At 32.6% G+C, this 18,052-nt stretch overlaps 1 protein-coding gene across 1 annotated transcript in view; it reads right to left on the reverse strand.

Annotated features, from left to right (window-relative positions):
• The window catches only part of LOC129001808 (rho guanine nucleotide exchange factor 12), a 421,244-nt gene that overhangs the window by 81,290 nt on the left and 321,902 nt on the right, over window positions 1-18,052 (reverse strand). The window lies entirely within an intron of this gene.

Consider the following 18,052-nt stretch of genomic DNA (forward strand, 5'->3'; position numbering starts at 1 on the left):
TTCTATAAGTTATTATTGTATTACTAGCATCAGAGCCCGTTGTGGTTAAATACAACGGCCTCTAGTAAAATAATGGTTGTGAAATCCATACACCACTTTACTCACTAATATTTTTGGTACAGATTAAGCACACAATATTAGAATCGCATACTATACTTAACATAAGGAACTCACTTTAATCAAAAGAAAAATCCATTAAATAACAATATAGCAATAAGCTGTTAAATTATTAACACAATTAATTAAACATGTCATGTTTCGTATGTTTAGATTATGCACACTGGTAAACCAGCAATTATTGCGATCTATAAAAATTATTGGTTTTTTCCAAGTCGGGCTAAAGGTCGTCTACCCGACCGATTTTCATAATTTTGGCCTTAATCTAAAGGTATGGACGCACCACAGATTCGCTAAATCAAGAACATCTTACATTTTTCAAAAGATTGAGGTATTTATCATTGATTTATAGTCAAACTTAATAAAGGCAGCCAAAGCTGGCTACAAAAAGAAACTTGAAAACAGAAACTTGAAAAAGCTGTTTTTAATGTATTTTTGTTATTTTTACTTTTTTACCACACATATTCAATAAACTCACACTTTCATAATTATTTGCAAATCTACATGAATTGGGCTTTCCAATGACCCATTAATTAACAAAATCGGTCTAGTAGAAGTCTAGATTTAGTTGTACAAAGTTTAACAAAAATATCCCTAACTCAGTATTTTCTCACTACTATATTTTCGGAGGTTGCTTAGCTTTTTGCAAATAACTTTTAAATGGTGAGGAAATCGACTAAAGTGGAAGGTGATATTCTGAAAAAGAATAAAATTTCCAACAAATTGATACCATACACTTCTTGGAAACACTAAAAAAAGGCAGCCGAAAGTCTCACCCAAATAAAAAGTGTGAAAAACACCTTTTCCAATGTATTTCTTATGGAAAACATGTTTTTTTTTATTTTCACCATAAATCATAACAAAAACAAACTTTCATAATTATTTGCAAATCTACACGAATTAAGCTTTCTAACGACCCATTAATTAATAAAATCAGTCCAGTAGAACTCTAGATTTAGTTGTACAAAGATTTTTAAAACTGAATTATAATATTGTGTGCCACACCTAAATATGTGCCACTATCTCCATCTATTCTTTATATAGAATAGATGGAGATAGTAGCACATACTTAGGTGCGTATTTAAAGTAGACTGTCAATTTCAGGCGAGTTAAAACTTTAGTAAAATAACGTGTACAAGCCGAAGAGGATTTAATCCTTACCTTAGGTTCAAAATGGGGGACAATAGTTAGCAATCACACTAGAAATTTAGTTTTTCAACAACAATAAGCGGCTTGTACATGATTTCTACAAACTTAACTTATTCAATCTATAAAGGGCCGAAAATGCTTTGAAATCTAAAAAAGTACACTCGTTGCACAATTTTTGTAATCAGAAATCATATTGAACAAGAGGTTGTCCAGTGGTCGAAAACTCGACCAAAAATATGTAATGTACAGACTTCTCTATTCACGCTACGCTGTAAATAAAACCTTCTTCCATTTGTTTTGATTTTCTGTTTATATATCGTTGTTATTTCGTCACCAGCATGGCAATCCATTAGGCTCGTGTTATTTTTTAACTTTAAATCCATTTTTGTGCTTACTTTTTAGCCTATTTTAATTTACAAAGGGAAATTACATCTACACATCTACAGGAAAATATCTATCTAACAGTATGCGTGGATTTTCCCTGCGATGCACACGAGCTGAGAAAAAATGTTTTTAAGAAACATGCGTGCCTATTAATATATAGAAGACTAGAAAAAATAATCTTGATCCGAAGCTGTTCGTTATTTCATATAAAATTAATTATGTGATAAAAATTGAACGAAAATTTGACAAAAATCGCACAAAACTGCATTTTAGAACGTTTGTAATTTTATTTACAAAGTAGTGAGGTCATATTTTAATGGCTAAAGACACTCTCGCCAATCCAGTTAATACATTAAAATGACTTGGATCTTGATAGGTACTCTCGTTTTCCTGGAGAATATTGCGTAAAATGCCATAATGAGTGTTACAGACGGACAGAAATAGAGATAAGACTCGTTTCTGCTTCTTTAATGTATAAAACGTAAAAATAACCTAAAAATATATAATTCTGAGCAATGTACAGACAAAACTCTAATTTTATTTATATAAAAATAGATAATTTATGTTCGTAAATCATATACTCTTGCCCAGTTTTCTACAGACACCGTTCCACCATTGGACCATGAACGGCCCTTTACGCTATAATGTACTCGGAGTGCCGTTTCACAGGTAATGGCTGTTTGTTGTTCAGTGTGTCAACGAGCCAGCAACGTGGGAAACCTCTGACACAGCTGTTTGGCGTTCACCTCACTATAAAGTGTGATATTCGTCAACTGCAGTTAAAGTTGCCTTTTTATCCATAGGGACAAATAAATCAGCTGGAATAGTAGATGTCAACTGGACATTTTCTCGCTTTAAACTTACCCAGCTGATTTTGCCACGAAAATATTCGCGATCACAAAATTATCGCATCGTTATTGATTTGTTTATATTTTTCATCGTGTCATATTGTATATTCAATGTACTAAATTCCTCTTTTAACATTTAGACGAAAGCTAGATGGAAAATATTTTAGAGACTTATCTAAAAAGTAAACAAAGTTCGGAGTTTTAGCGCTGTAAATTAATTTCATCATAGATATGTTACACATGTCTAGTTTAGGTCGGTGCTGTATAACGGAAACATAGTTCATCACACGGACCGCAATGGCTTTTCAACCCGCACTTATTTCCCAACCTTGGCTTTGCCTCGGTCGTTAAACTAGAGCTCGTGTAGGAAAGAGTGACTTTATAGGCCCGAGTTATGAAATACACAATTTTGCACGGATTAAAGATTGATGTGTTAATTTAATCATTCTTCAGAAGTATTTTGGGAAATCTTTATACTGTAGTTTATAATGATGGACTCAACGCAAACACAAAAAAATCTCAATTTAATTGCACGAAGTTCGTGTAACCTTGTGGTTTTATGCTATTTAAGTATATGAACATAAATTTGTAAACTCGATAAGAATATACTAACAATTGAAAATCTGTATTGCATATAGTGTACCTGAAGTATTGTATTGAATTTATTATCCGCATTGCATCGTATCCCTGACTTTATAAACCTATTTAGTTTTTCTTCTTTTTCGTCTTCTTTCAAGATGAGAAGTCCCCTATCCTTCTCGCTTTACAGTAAAAGAACACATTTCATCCCATACCATGAAGGGAATATCCCAGTTTAACCCTAACTTTGCCGGTCAATACCCCATTTCTATCTCGCCCAACCAGAAAGTCGCCAGATTTTTTTATCAAGGTCCTATTTGTGGGGAATGAAAAAATAACAAAATTCTAAACCTGTCCAGACAAATGTATACAGGGTGTCCATAAAAAACGTTTCAGGACTTTGGGAAATGAATCCCCATACTAAAAGGAAGAAAAAAAGTTTATGGGAAGGTATGTCCGAAAATGCATATTTACTCAGACATCCGCCATTTTGTTTTTTATACAAAAATATTTTTATCTGTGAAGTTTTTTATTCGATGATTATGAAATTTGGTAAACATGTTAACATACACAATACCTATAATAGAAAAAATAATAAAGTTGTTCCGATTGTAAATTTCAAAATGGCGGCCGTTTGAATTTTTCTAACTTAAATAACTCAAAAACGGCTAATTCTATGAAAAAATGTCAAGGATACTTTTTTAGCATTTTTAATTTCCTACAAAACAATACCAGGATCAAAAAGATCGGACAAAAGATAACTGAAATATAACGTTTTTTCTGTAAAAATAAGGCAATGTTAGTCGAGGAACCCTTAATTTTTGCCTAGGACATCACTCCCGTGTGGAGAGTAGCCATACATACAGGGGAGTGTGACGGCTGGGACTGAACCTGTTAATATGTACCATAAACATTCTCCCATATTGTGTTTATTCCAATTAGGCCTACGGATATCCAAAGTACATTATCCCATAAAGTACCTCCTGCTCTGAACCCTGTTGTCTACTTCACTGTCACAATCCTAACTCAGACAAATAGCGTTGAGACTGAATCTGTAAATAAGATTAACTCGGTCCTGACTGTCTTTCTTTGACTAAAAGACTTCTCTTCTAGACAATACAGCTCAACTTATTTTTACTATAAATACATCACGAAAAGGAACAATTATCAACACAGTTTTTATGAGGGTTCCACAATTTTCACTTCCACTAATGATAATATACTGTTTTAATCACAGAGAGTGAAAATAGTCTGAGTTATACGACTGTTTAGTTCTGAAAAAAGTAAGTAGCTTTCCAATAGTTAAAAATGGGAGATAGCGGTCCCCATTAGATTTTGAAGTAGGCCATCTCACTTTATTCTAGACTCTCCCTACATTTCACACTCAGTTCAAATTAGTGTCATTGCTGATATTAAGCAAACTCCAAAATTTGACGAAGTAAGTAAACATATAAAACGACTTGTACATAAATGAGTTTAAAGAATCAACTGAACTTAACGTTATATAGATAACGTATAAACACATATTGTGGTTAATACTGTATTGTTCCACAATTGTTTATTTTACTTAACTCTTACTTCATAAACATTTCATTGGGCTACATATGTCTTCGTTAATGATTGTAGTTCTGGATGCAGCTCACTGTCTCTGATAATATGGTCTAGACTCAAGTAGCCCGCAGACTAGTTAGACCGAATTGTTTTTTTAATAACTGGCTACAATCAAAATGACATATTTTAGTCTTATTTAGCGTTATTACAGCATAACATACAACTGCTACACAGCCATATTAAATTTATTATGGAGTTAATATAGTGTCAACAAATTTGTAAAACGCATGCACAATATGTTGTTTATTTAAAGCAAATCTTTGTTTTCTCATTTCCAGGATGTTTTGTAGCACATTACCTCCGAGACATCGGGGTTAGATTGATCCCAGTAAGATAGATTGAGGGATTAGCCCGAAGCCTAGCTCACTGTCTCTGCGAGTTTTATCTTTATAAAAGAATTCACCAGACGAGCTACAATTTTGTCCAACGCGTCAATTCGTCAATGATTACTAAAATATCTTTTAATCTATACCACTTTACAATAGACTCATAGACACAACAACCTAACTCTGTTGTAACGAAAATATTGGGGAATTTTTTCGGGGGTATTTTAATAGCAAGTTCTACAATCACATCAACATAGGTGTTAACTTTTTTTGAACTGGGTACATAGCATAGAATTTCTCAAAAGAAACGAGAAAAACTATCTGCATCTCAAGCAATAAACGTATAACTAAATTCGTAATGTTGATTTAGCTCCAATATTAAACGGAACCTAAATCGCTAGAGGGGGACAGAAAAGGTATTCTTTAAGATTTTTTCATAATTTCAAGAGGAATTATGAGAGATCTGTTGTAAACGACACACAATTTCTAAAAAAGTTCCAGAATGCAATTTCACCAACAATGGCGGTCGAATGATAAAGTAGTGAACTATTGAAAGCTTGGTGGAAACCAGACTACCCTTGACCTCGATCTCGATATCCTTTATCAGTGGCAAAGAGATAAATCAACTGGTGATAGCATTATCAATCTCTACACTGCACCATGGAAAATCTCTAATCTCACTCTACACATTTCCCTGTATCCCAGTATTTATTAATTATGTGTTGTGTATTTACATTAATGATTTAAAAACTAAAAATAACTTGGTTTGCCTTATTTTTCATCCCCAAAGGGATCAGAAAATAAAAATTGACCGGAGTCATAACCTTTACACTTTGAAGTCCACAATTTCAACATGGATATGCCTGTGTCACCCGGATTTACTATATACCCTTGTGGGAAAATGTCAGCATGTTTTGTAGGTCTCCAAAACACAAACTCCCAAAAAGAAACCACATCTTCTTCAAAATACAAGTAGCTTGGTGTGCAATATTTTATTACACTTTTATTCATACAAAACTGAAATACACTTTCAAGACATAATGTCTACACAAGATAGTACAAAACTACATTTTTAAACAGGAAAAAACCTTTTACGGTTTACTTGTGGTTCAACTGTAAAAGTTTAAGTTTAAAATAGCTTATGGTTTACAAATACCACAAATAGGTTTGTCTAGAAAGGCAATGAGTCAGCAGGTTAGAGTTAACAGTTGGTTTGACATAAGTGACCGGGCAATGTTTAGACTGGTCGTTGGTCGTCAACCTTATGATGTAAGGTTTCCGCTAACTTTATGTCTGACAAAGCCATCAAACAGACAAACTGCAAGAGAACTATTAAAACACTTGCCGCCTTTCAAATTATGAGACATTAAAAACCTAATGATATATTTCACAGCCATCTTTTACAGTTGTCACTAAAACCACAGAGACGGTTGTATAATCAATTCTACTCCGGAGATACGCGATGCTGTAACAGTAGGCCCACTGTTACCATCACAGTTTCATTCTTACTCTGTTGTATTTAGGTGCCACATTCAACTTCATACAATCTCGTTGTCAAAAGAAATCAACTGCACTAGCACAAAAAAATGTAAACAGTACGAGTAAAAGACATATACAAATTAAAATAAGAGTTAATGTGTTCACTATGGAGCTGAAAAATTTTACTCCTTTTAGGGACGTAATTTTTTTTTGTTCTAATATAAATTAATGAAAACAAAACTAAACATGTCTCAGAATAACCAATGTCTTAAGTGAAATTTAAACCCAAACCTGAAGTTATTATTTTTTTTTTGTTTTAGGACGCTAGGCACGAGCCCGGGATTGTTTTTCACATTACTTCAGGCTAGACCTAAAGGTTGCGGCATTATCACTTAAAATCTGATAAAATCCATTTGTGACTTGGCGGGGATCGAATCCGGGACCTCACGGACCGAAGTCCCGCGCTCTAGCCACTACGCCAGCTCGCTTCCCCCGATTAAACCTCAAGGTATAATGTCCCTATATCTCGCCTTTAGAAGTCACGCTGCCCCTACATAGCTAACTATTGTGGTCATATATTAAAATTTTTAATAATTAACTAAATAATGCATCAGCCAACATTTCTATAGAAAGCCATCAAAATACATTAATACAAGATAATCAATCACTGACTTCAAGCGTAGGCTGATGATTCGCTATTAACTACATTACGTCGTGGTTTGAGAGAAAATGATCATTAATAAATGTAATTTCACTAAGAGGTTTTTGGCCATGAATGAAGACGAGGGTGGAACGGAACAGAGTAAATTATTTCCCTCTTAACAAAATATTGATATTCCATCAAATTTGTTGGATAAAAATTTGCAGCACAAGTTCAAATTAATGAATATTTCTTCAAATTTAAAAGATATCATTTGCATAGGTTACATAATAGTTTTTTTCCCATATACACATATTTTCTATTGTTTGGTTAAACTAAAAAATACAAATAAAAAACAAATTCAATTCGATAGTTGAAACATTCCACATTTTGAAATATTAATTCGTACCTTGATTAAAACGCAGTGTCAACTTGTGTTAAAATTGTTTTTTTGATAAAACAGGCAGCATGGCGTCTACTGGACAGTTTACATTCTAGGAACTCAAACGCTTGAGTTCCTGTAGCTTGTGTAGCTTTGTTTTGTTGAATTGAGTAGCTTTGTGAAATCAAACCATCTCCAAGCTGCTATATTATAAGCTTTTAGAACGCATAGAAAGGGAAATGGGAGCTTTTGATGCTCAAACTGCTCAAACAAAAGACAAAGTCCTTTGTACTTTGAGTTTGTAAAATAAACATCCCACGGTTCATTTCCACTAATTATACGTGATTGTACAAAGTTTAAATACGTCCGCTCTCTTCATTAGTCGACAAAGTCATAAATTGTTTAACTCTATTACTTAAATATAGTTATTATATATCTTAAAGGGTCTTAATGTAAATTGTAGCCTTACACTAATAAAATCAGTCGTCTACTCTATTATGTGAGCACGCCCTCATAAACAATTTTTCACGGGACTAACAATAACTTAATATTGCTGTCAACTTTACTTTGCCAACAGTTTGATGTATACCATGTATGACAAATTAACCTAAGAAATACACCCAAAACATCCAATCTTCAGTAATTAATTTATTTTCTGTTGGGACAAACGAGAGAGCTTATTGACACCCTCAGTATCACGCAACCATTTGAGATGGAGTAGAATTGTGTCATATAATTCTTTCGCTTTAAAACAATTAGTATGGTAATAATTTTAATTTTCAATCTGTACAAAAAAATAATTTTTTCGTACGAATACCAAACTCCTAGTCAGTCCGGGTTCATAACACATTTTACTATTTCATTTGTAATAGTTGTTTTAAACAATAATTGTGCCACAAACAATACCTAGTACATCCCAATTTTAAGCGAATGAGAAATAAAAGACATTGTTAAACCTCTTGTTTTAGTGCATCAAACTAATCGTTTTACATTTTTTGCAGCATAGCACTTTGTAAAGAGCATAATCATTGATTTACTATTTCATGGTCGTAGAGTGAATAAATATATTACATAGTTCAAGCAAATTAAATATTTTAGACTTTCATAAAATACTATTATCAAAAGATAGCATAAAAATAATTAATTGGAACACACACTTTTGAGTATAGCCATTAGTCAAATGATTCCCCAATACTGCACACTGAACATCACTTAACAATACTCAACTATACAGAGTCAAGGTATTGACAAAGTGCCATTTATAGATCCTTAATCTATAGATCGTTAATGACGGTTAATGTCAGATCCTATAATACAACACTTAGATCCATAAAGTGCATTACAAACTGTCTACATTTTATAATATTATTAATAACAGTATATTAAATGATCATATTCAAGTTACCTTTTGTATTCAATAGGTAGTCAATGTTATTACTCAATAATTATTGTATATCTAATACCTTTTCTGGGCCAATACATCATATGATCGATTCCAAAGATATTACAAACCTCACCAATTATTACGATGGTTTAAAATTATAACCATTTAGATTGCAACTGTTTACTATAGCTTTGTACGTCAAGTAGAGTAATACAAATTGTAAGTACTTTCGAAATGAGGTGACTTAATTGTCTAATACTCTAGTAAATATCCAAATGTTGCATTAAGGCCTTACAAGCTCTAGTTATTTTTATTTCCATACATATACAACACACAAAATTTGTTTGTCTTGAAGCTAAAAGACTTTTATAAAACTGCTTTAAGTCATTATAAGAATTTTCATAAATGAACACGCCTAATGACTGAGCTCGCTACATGGCAAATAAAAAAAATTAAAGTAAGTAAAATAAAAGGAAAAGTTGAATATTTCTGGGTGATACAGATTTTTCTACTACTGAGACTATAGCTATGAACTTGCTTTAGCTTACTTTTTATTTATCTTAAATTTAGTTTATTTCAAAAAGAAAAATTTTAGACTCAGTATAAATATGTTTTACCGCAATAATGTTTTCAAATGAGCTGGCTACATGGCAAATAAAGTTTAAGGAATAAAACAAAAAAAAAACAAGTAAAATAAAAGGAAAAGTTTTAATATTTCCGGATGATACCGATTTTTCTACTACTGAGACTATAACTATGAACTTGCTCTTACTTTTTATTAACCTTATATTTAGTTTATTTCAAAAGGATGAATTTTATTTTATAAATATGTTTTACCGCAATAATGTTTTCCAATGTAATATTAATATGCAAACAACAAAATTCGTTATGATTGTAATAGCTGTTGACAATATAAACAATATTTGAAGGAAGTTGAATTAGTGGGAGGAAGGGATGAATATCAGTTGTCAGATGGAATTTAACAACCACGGAAATCAATAATATGAGAGTTAAGCTCTGGTTGATGACGTAAACTCGGCTTACGTCAACCCCCTCTCCCCCCCTTGGCGCTCTCAAACTGATAACAGACGATAACAACTAGGATGAGTCAATCTCGATACCGCCAGTCCAATTGTTAAACATCGTTATCGAAAATTTACCTGTTTAACAGTATATATACTCTACCGTCTCTAGTCAGGGGAAAATTAATTTGTAAAAACAAAAAGAGGTTAAACAATGATTTCTGTTGCAGTAATCACATGATATAGCAATCACGGAGGACATCGGAAAAGTGTGAGTGATCGTGACACAATCATGCAACACGCAACAGCAACCTGAGATGATCATGTAAAGCATAACATCAAATTACATCTTGAACTAATTTGTATGTCACAATTAGAAAACATTATTATAAATGTACTTTTTTATGCTAAAAACTAACGATTGAAAACAGTAGAAACATATAAAGAGCTAAAAATTCACTAATATCTTAAACTTACAAATCAAACCATTAATATATTTTATTCATAAAGCGATCAATATATATTGCCCTCAAATTATATTTCATTGGTAATCTTGTAATGTTTGAATCAATAAAATATAGGATGATGGCCGATTTGTGTGAACCGAGTAGATGAGTTTTATGGCCAGTTTAGGTCAAATAAGATTAGCTGATTCATTACAGCCAGGTATATGTTTTAGTACTCAATTATTTAAATGTAAAACCCCCATAAATCTGTGTTTAAAATAACCCAATTAGAAAAAAAACCGAAACAGTTATTTTTATGCTAGACTATGTTTTACTGTTGTATTGGGCACAAAATTATTAACAGTTAATAATGGAACTAAGATGTCTGTAAAAAGGGATGCAGTCAAGCTTACAAAGGCAAGATCAGAGTTGCTGCCTTTGAGGGTTAATTGACTAACAGCTCAGTTAATTGTGCCACAAATTAGTCTAAACAATATTATAGAATGTTGGCTGTTAGCCACAATTATTTACTAAATATATGGGTTCAGTGAGCAATGTGAAAATCATAAGCAATACTGCGAGCATAATTTTTGACTATCAAGAGCAAAAGTTCGTAGTTTCCAACAGTTTTCTTAGAGTTTCGTAGACTTTCCGTTAATATTTTAACATCTGCCTAAAACACAATTTTTCCTTTATAGATACTGATTAAGGTAGGTATAATACCCGGATTTAAAAATGTAACAAAACAAACTACCAATGATGATAATTAGGGTGCTAACTCAAGTCACACCACTTTTCTACCTGTGTTAGACGTATTAATGTGATTAAAAACAATTATCTAACTCAAATGAAAAACTCGTAAGAAAAATCTTGAGTGGGACAAGATATGATTAATGAGTTCACTTGAGCAACAAAAGAATGGTGTGAGCAGTATGGTAAATGTTGTAAAGCTTCTCTGACTTTGTAATTAATGATTAAATTTGGTAAACAGCAAGTTATAGCTGGGTTAGAAAAGGTGTTATCACAACTAACACGGGCAAGAAACATTTATGTAAACAATTTATTTATTTAAAAAAGAAAACATACAATGATCAAATATTTTCAAAGATTCTGTAGTATAACAAATTTGAATGTGATCTAGGCATAATTCAAAATTTGCCCCTTTACCTTAAAGACCTAATCAGTTGTGTCTCGAATGGGTCTGTTAAAAATAAAACTATTTTTTGCTTGCATGGCTCATAACCGTCTTAAAACCAATGATTACAATAGATTCATCCAGGTTGAGATTTCAGTAGTACATATATTTTATTACAAAAGCGTGACTCTTTTTGACACACCGAGGCAACGCTGAGGACAGAAAATGAGCGAGGATTAAAAAATATTTTTTTCTTGCGTGATGAACTATATTTATTACATATTGCACCATTATTAAGCATACTAAGTTACAACACAAAAATACTTTTCATGTAAAGATAACCTCTCAAGACGATTGCCAACTTGTTTTCAATTTTGCTAATGGAAACACTATTGACAAGAGATCAACAATAAGCTACAGCCGAGTAAAAAAATCGATACATACTTTTGGGACATGCAATTGCTTATAATCAAATTTTCAACTGAGTTTACAACAGCTTGTATTTACTCCATAGGGAGAAAAAAAGTTACTTTAGACCCGCAATGCATGTATTAAAAATGACTGTTTTTGCTGCAGTATAACGAAAACACATTTTTAGCCTAAACAGTTTCACAAAAAACATTGACTGAGCACCAAATACGTTTAAAATGAAAGAATACAATTGGTTGGTGACAAATTAAACAGATTAAAATTGTTTTTAAGACACCATACAATAATTTACTTGATAAAATCGTTTGCAGGAGCTTGTTGCAAACTAATCACATTCAAGTGGTTTAAAAGCTTAAATAAGAATTTTAATGCTGAAAAGTACTAAAAGCCAAGACATTATCGGGCTGGAGCGCTAACATTGGGTGAAGAGCAATCAGTGGCTAGGCTCGCTTGGTAATCGCCATCGCCCATTATATCCTCTCAGACCTGATAAATCCACGATATTGACTTTTAAAGAGCAGTTCAATCTTCTATCCTCATTGGTTTTTATTAGAAACCTATTACACTACACGGCACAGCTTTAAATTGCTAATTTTTGTTCCAGAGAGAATACTATACAGATTTTGTCTTGACTTTTTTCAAGGGTTAGCTAGTTTATACATTAAAAAAATGTGTTTTAAATGTTTTATTTATTGTATGCATAAAACAAAATGTTCTGAATATATTTTATGTTTTTTACACAAATCTTGTTTTAAAGAGGAATCAATAATGGGTCAACTAAGAAAGTGTAATAATAAGTAAGAAACAAAGAGTTTTCATTCGTTTTTCGGATATCATTTGATGTTTTCTCAAACCATATGAATAAATCCTGCTACTTTGAATAAACAGATAAATCTATAGTTCCTATTAAGTTTCAGATATTATTTTAAATTATTTATTTTAATTTGTTATTCAATATATCATTCGATTATTTATCTTACCTTATGCAAAGAACAAATCAGAAGAAGAGACATAAGGGATATAGATCTATTTCTCAGGAAGCATTAACCTTTTTATTATATTTTGATTTGATCTTACAATCTAATTTGGCTCTTCCTCACAATGTAAATAAAGGAATATTCCTACACTTCTTTTAATTTGTTTTTCAAATTACATTCAACTTTTTTAGGTAATTAAACATTTATTTAATTATGCATCATCATTTGGTCCTTTATTAGATTAAATTAATATAAATAAAATTGAATAACACAAAGCATTTATTATTACCAGGACACATAATGATTAGCATTCAATAAGTAATAACAGTTCAGAGTTACAAGAGTATTAAAACTGAAAAAAACAAATGAAAACTCCAGTTTTTAATCAAAAACCAACAGGTCCATTTACAAAAGCATCAAAACAAATAGTGTTTCCATTGTGATACATGTCCAGACTAGAATACCATTATGCAAGGTTACTGCTCCCCTGGGCCAAATAACTTCATGGCTTGCCCACATACATTAATAATCAGAGTTGGCTAGAATAATGTAGCAACTAACAGAGAAAAATTGCCATTATATGAAGTGTGCTGAAGGAATCGTTTGTATGGGAATTCAATAGAGTTACTTTGGTAATATTAATTTTGCTGGAAATTATGTATATTTTATAGGAAGAATAATTGAAATCAGTCTTACTAGTCTTACTTAATTCATTTTTCTTTCATTAAATACAAAACAGCTAAGAAGTATGTAAAAGTAGCAAGTTTACCGGCTGGCAATTGCAAGAATATCTCAATCTAAATTAATGAAATCCTACTCTTTTTTGCTCAATACACGCAAAAAAGAGTAGACATAAAAAGAAATGAAAGAACTGAAGCAAACATGGAATATGTTTACCATGTAATGTCATATGCCACTATAGTCTCAAAACTGCCGTAATAAAAGTGAAAATTATATCAGTCAAGAAAGTAACTAAGTCAAAAAGACAGTGAATTACTTTGTGTAATGAATATATATATATTTAATTTTAAGTTGAATGGAAGGGTGGGTGTTGCTGACTGGGAGTGTGATAATCTGTGCAACTTTGATACTGACAAAGATCAACTATTTATATAGCCCAATAATCAAGGACATTAGGAAAAAAAGCTTCTTACTTTTCCACTACTCATCATATTTTAAAAAAAGATCAGCACAAAAACCAAATTTTGTCATTCTATAGCCAAAACAATTTTCAATTCTCATATTTTAAATATTTAATATATTATATTTTCAAATATTTGTCAATGAATGAAAATTCAATTTTATATATTTTGTAATCTAAATATTCTGTGCCACCACATTATAAAAAGGCAAAACACTACACACAAGTTAACGTAAATAGAGTAGAACCACTATCACATATTCCAATCAAACTTGGGGTCTCACTATTGCATCTTGTTATCACATTACAGTGCGGCCACAACGTGAACGTTAACACCTCTGTACTTGCATTACCAACACGACAAAACAACGTATCCCAACACTTTACACCTTGTATGGCTGCTCTACGGATCATGTGTACCATGGGGATAATCTATCTCTTAATTTAAAAAGCTCATAATAATCTAGTTATCACAGTTTGAAAACAAAAGAAAGTGTTATATTTGTGAAGGAGAAAAATAAGACATATTCTATAGCTTAATTCCAAGGTTAAAACAGTCTCAATAAAATCAGACAACCTCTCTATCTAGCACAATTTCTGCTAGTCTCCCAATAATGGCTTTTTTAAGGCCTCTTTTATACTCTGTGGCGATCCGCACGTTGCTGCGGCCAATGGCAGAAGCCACAAGTTTGTGCAGCGCCAGTTGTAGTGAGGAAGGGGGGGGGGGGGGTGTCAAGGTTACTGACTTAGGGATTTCTTTTCACCTTTAAAGTTATTTGTAGTGAATGTGGTGATGGGATAATATAATTCTAAGAACTCAAATAGGCCTAATACTTCCCTGGCGGAGCATCCCGCTAAAACTCATACCGTGGCTTAATAGACAAAATTAATTAGCTTGTTTATAATGATAGTACCGTACTAAATAATATTATTGTCAATAGTAAAACAACTATTTCAGAGTGTATATCATATTATAAGTGAACATTTAATCATTTATCTCGGTCTAGATCATTATTATGTTTAAAAGAATTTGGCAGGAGTATTTTGGGAGGCGTTTTGTTTTGGCCATGTTGACAACTACTCTGCAGCGACACGCAGAGTATAAAAGCTCTCACAATGCAATTCACCTTGAGGTTGCATGTTTCTGCGGCTCTATGATGCACCGTTGAGCATCTAGCCAACATAGCATAGTATGAAAGCTTCCATTTAACTGTATGCACTTACAAAGCCGCAGGTCGCAGCAGCCCCAGAGTATAAAAGAGGCCTTAATAGATATGTACAAGAATCTAGCATTTTCAATAGTTCAGCACTGCACCGTTAAAGTCCCCAAGCCGGATTAGGAAGTGTGTCAACTGTGTATTTAAGTTCTACATGGAATTTAATTATGCAAAAATTAAAGGTGCAGAATTTGTTTGTAATAGTTTGTTAAACATTGCAGAATAATTTCAGGTCCCAAATGTTTAATCAAATTGAAATAGTTAAAACTTTTAACGTTTTAACACATTAACTACCAACTATACTCATCTCAGAAACAGGGGGGTGTGACGATCGGTAGGGAACGTGTTAAAGGGAGAATGTAGACTAGATATCTAAAATAAATAATCTAAATTGAATTTGAATACAGTACATTTATGAGTCAAATTAAAAGAGGTATATATAGTTCTTTCTTATATGTCACCAGGCAATTGTCTTTTGTCTAACTGAAAGAGGCTAAAATACTGTTACAAAGTTGTTTCACAAAAAACCAGAAACACAAAAAGAGAACTACGTATCAAATTATCTCAGGCTTTCAAAGAGACTAATTCAGTCCTATATGACTAACTACTTGATGGACTATTGTGTAGATCGTGATTAATACTCTTTTACAACTTCATAAAACTAATGGACCCTCACTTTCAATCATAAATATAGTTTAAAGATAATTGATCCATAGAACATTAGTTTGTTATACCTGAAGCTATTAAGCCTCAACCTGATTCAATAACATGCTTAAGGATTTGATAATTCAATTATACCTTTATATTAATAGGCAAGCATGTTTCTTTAAAACCTTTTTTCTCAGCTCGTGTGCATCGTAGGGAAAATCTACGCATATTGTTAGAAAGATATTTTCCTGTGATGAGCAGAATTCCTTTACAAATTAAAATAGGCTCAAAAATAAGCAAAAAAATGAATTTTAAATTTGAAAAAAATAACATGGGCCTTATGGCCATGCTGGTGACGAAATTTATACAGAAAATCTAAACAAATGAAAGAAATTCCAATCACATGTTTTATTTACAGCTTGGGCTGAAAATAGAAGTCTGTACATTACAAATTAATGGTCGAGTTTTCGACCCGACCACTGGACTACTTTTAGTTTAGATTGATACTAAATCTTAGATGAATAATTTGCACAGGTTTAGGATTTAAAAACCGTACCGTATTTCAGCTTATTGTAAGTATAGGTGAGTACGAGAGGTATCATGATAATTATGCTACAAAAGGGTGGAATGATAAAAAAACTATATTCTGAATATAGCTTTTTCTCTTAGTATAACTTAATGAAGAGTTAACTTGGTTGAGATTATATGTTGAGTAGGTCAAATAATTAATCATTATACTTATTATTGAACAATAGTATTTAAAAATGTGAGTATGAGTCATTAATACAATACATCACATACTTGGTTTTAGATTATTTTAGCAGAAGAACCATCAATGGAAGTTTTAAGTAAGGCAACGTGTTTGAAAGCCACACGTAAGCATGACAGACGGGAAGATTTATTCCGAAATATGAACAAAGTTTGGTGTATCATGATGGAAGTTGAGATCAGTTCTGGCACCATTTTGTAATGCTACAAATACGTTAAACTTTTACCAAACAATGGGCATTGGAATTTTGGACTGATGAGCAGCATATAAGTAGCATAGGCTACATCTATTTTTTATGAAAATATGTTAATTTAATTAAAATATTTGAAATAGGTTTCCATAACTTTATGGCTTTTTATACATACAAAATATTCACTTTTATCCGATCATTTTGGCTATTCAGCTTTTTAATTTTAGTATCTAGACCTGTGTTCAAGATTTGTTGTTTCAAGAAAATGTTGTGCTAGTAGGCTCAAAAGTAGCCAAAGATGCTCCAAAAAGCTGCCAAAATACAGTACATTTAAATAACTAAAAAATAAAATACATATTTCACATGTTTGAACTTTTTCAGCACTCCTCTTGGATTAAATCACGGAAACCTCTTCGTCCATGAGCACGGTAAAATCATGAAAATTTCTTGCGGTCATGTAGATGTCATCGTCGTCTCCCAGGATTGGGGGGAACGTCATCGTCGTCATCCGGGATCGTGATAGAAGCAAAATAATCTTACGCGGCCGTGTAAACATCATCATTGACTCCCACAGTCACGGAAACGTCATTGTGTGGACGTCATCATTGTCTTCCGTGGTCACGGAAACGTCACTATCGTCATCCACGATTGCGGCAAAATCATAAATATCTCTTGCGGTCATGTAGACGTCATCGTCGTCTCCCAGGATCGCGGGAAAGTCATCTGGGATCGTGATAGCAGCAAAATAATCTTCCGCGGCCGTGTAAACATCATCATTGACTCCCACAGTCACAGAAACGTCATTGTGTGGACGTCATCATTGTCTTCCGTGGTCACGGAAACGTCTTTATCGTCATCCACGATTGCGGGAAAATCATAAATATCTCTTGCGGTATGTAGACGTCATCGTCGTCTCCCACGATCGCGGTATCGTCATTATCGTCATCCACGATTGCGGCAAAATCATCTTGTGTGGCTACGGATACGTCATCATAAATGACAAGTACGACATATGCCATACGTTTTTGTGCAATATGATGTGAAACTTATTAACCCTCCCTTGATTGTTTGAAGTTTTTTTTTTTTGTCGACTAAATAATACAATGAACTAATTTATTTATTTTTACGGCAAAGTGTTGAACTATCATTGTAATAGTTAAACACAATCATGGATGTATC

The sequence above is a fragment of the Macrosteles quadrilineatus genome, unplaced genomic scaffold (assembly GCF_028750875.1).
Source record: "Macrosteles quadrilineatus isolate MER2022 unplaced genomic scaffold, UCM_ALF_1.0 Scaffold_8__2_contigs__length_117827958, whole genome shotgun sequence".
Taxonomy (NCBI): Eukaryota; Metazoa; Arthropoda; class Insecta; order Hemiptera; family Cicadellidae; genus Macrosteles; species Macrosteles quadrilineatus.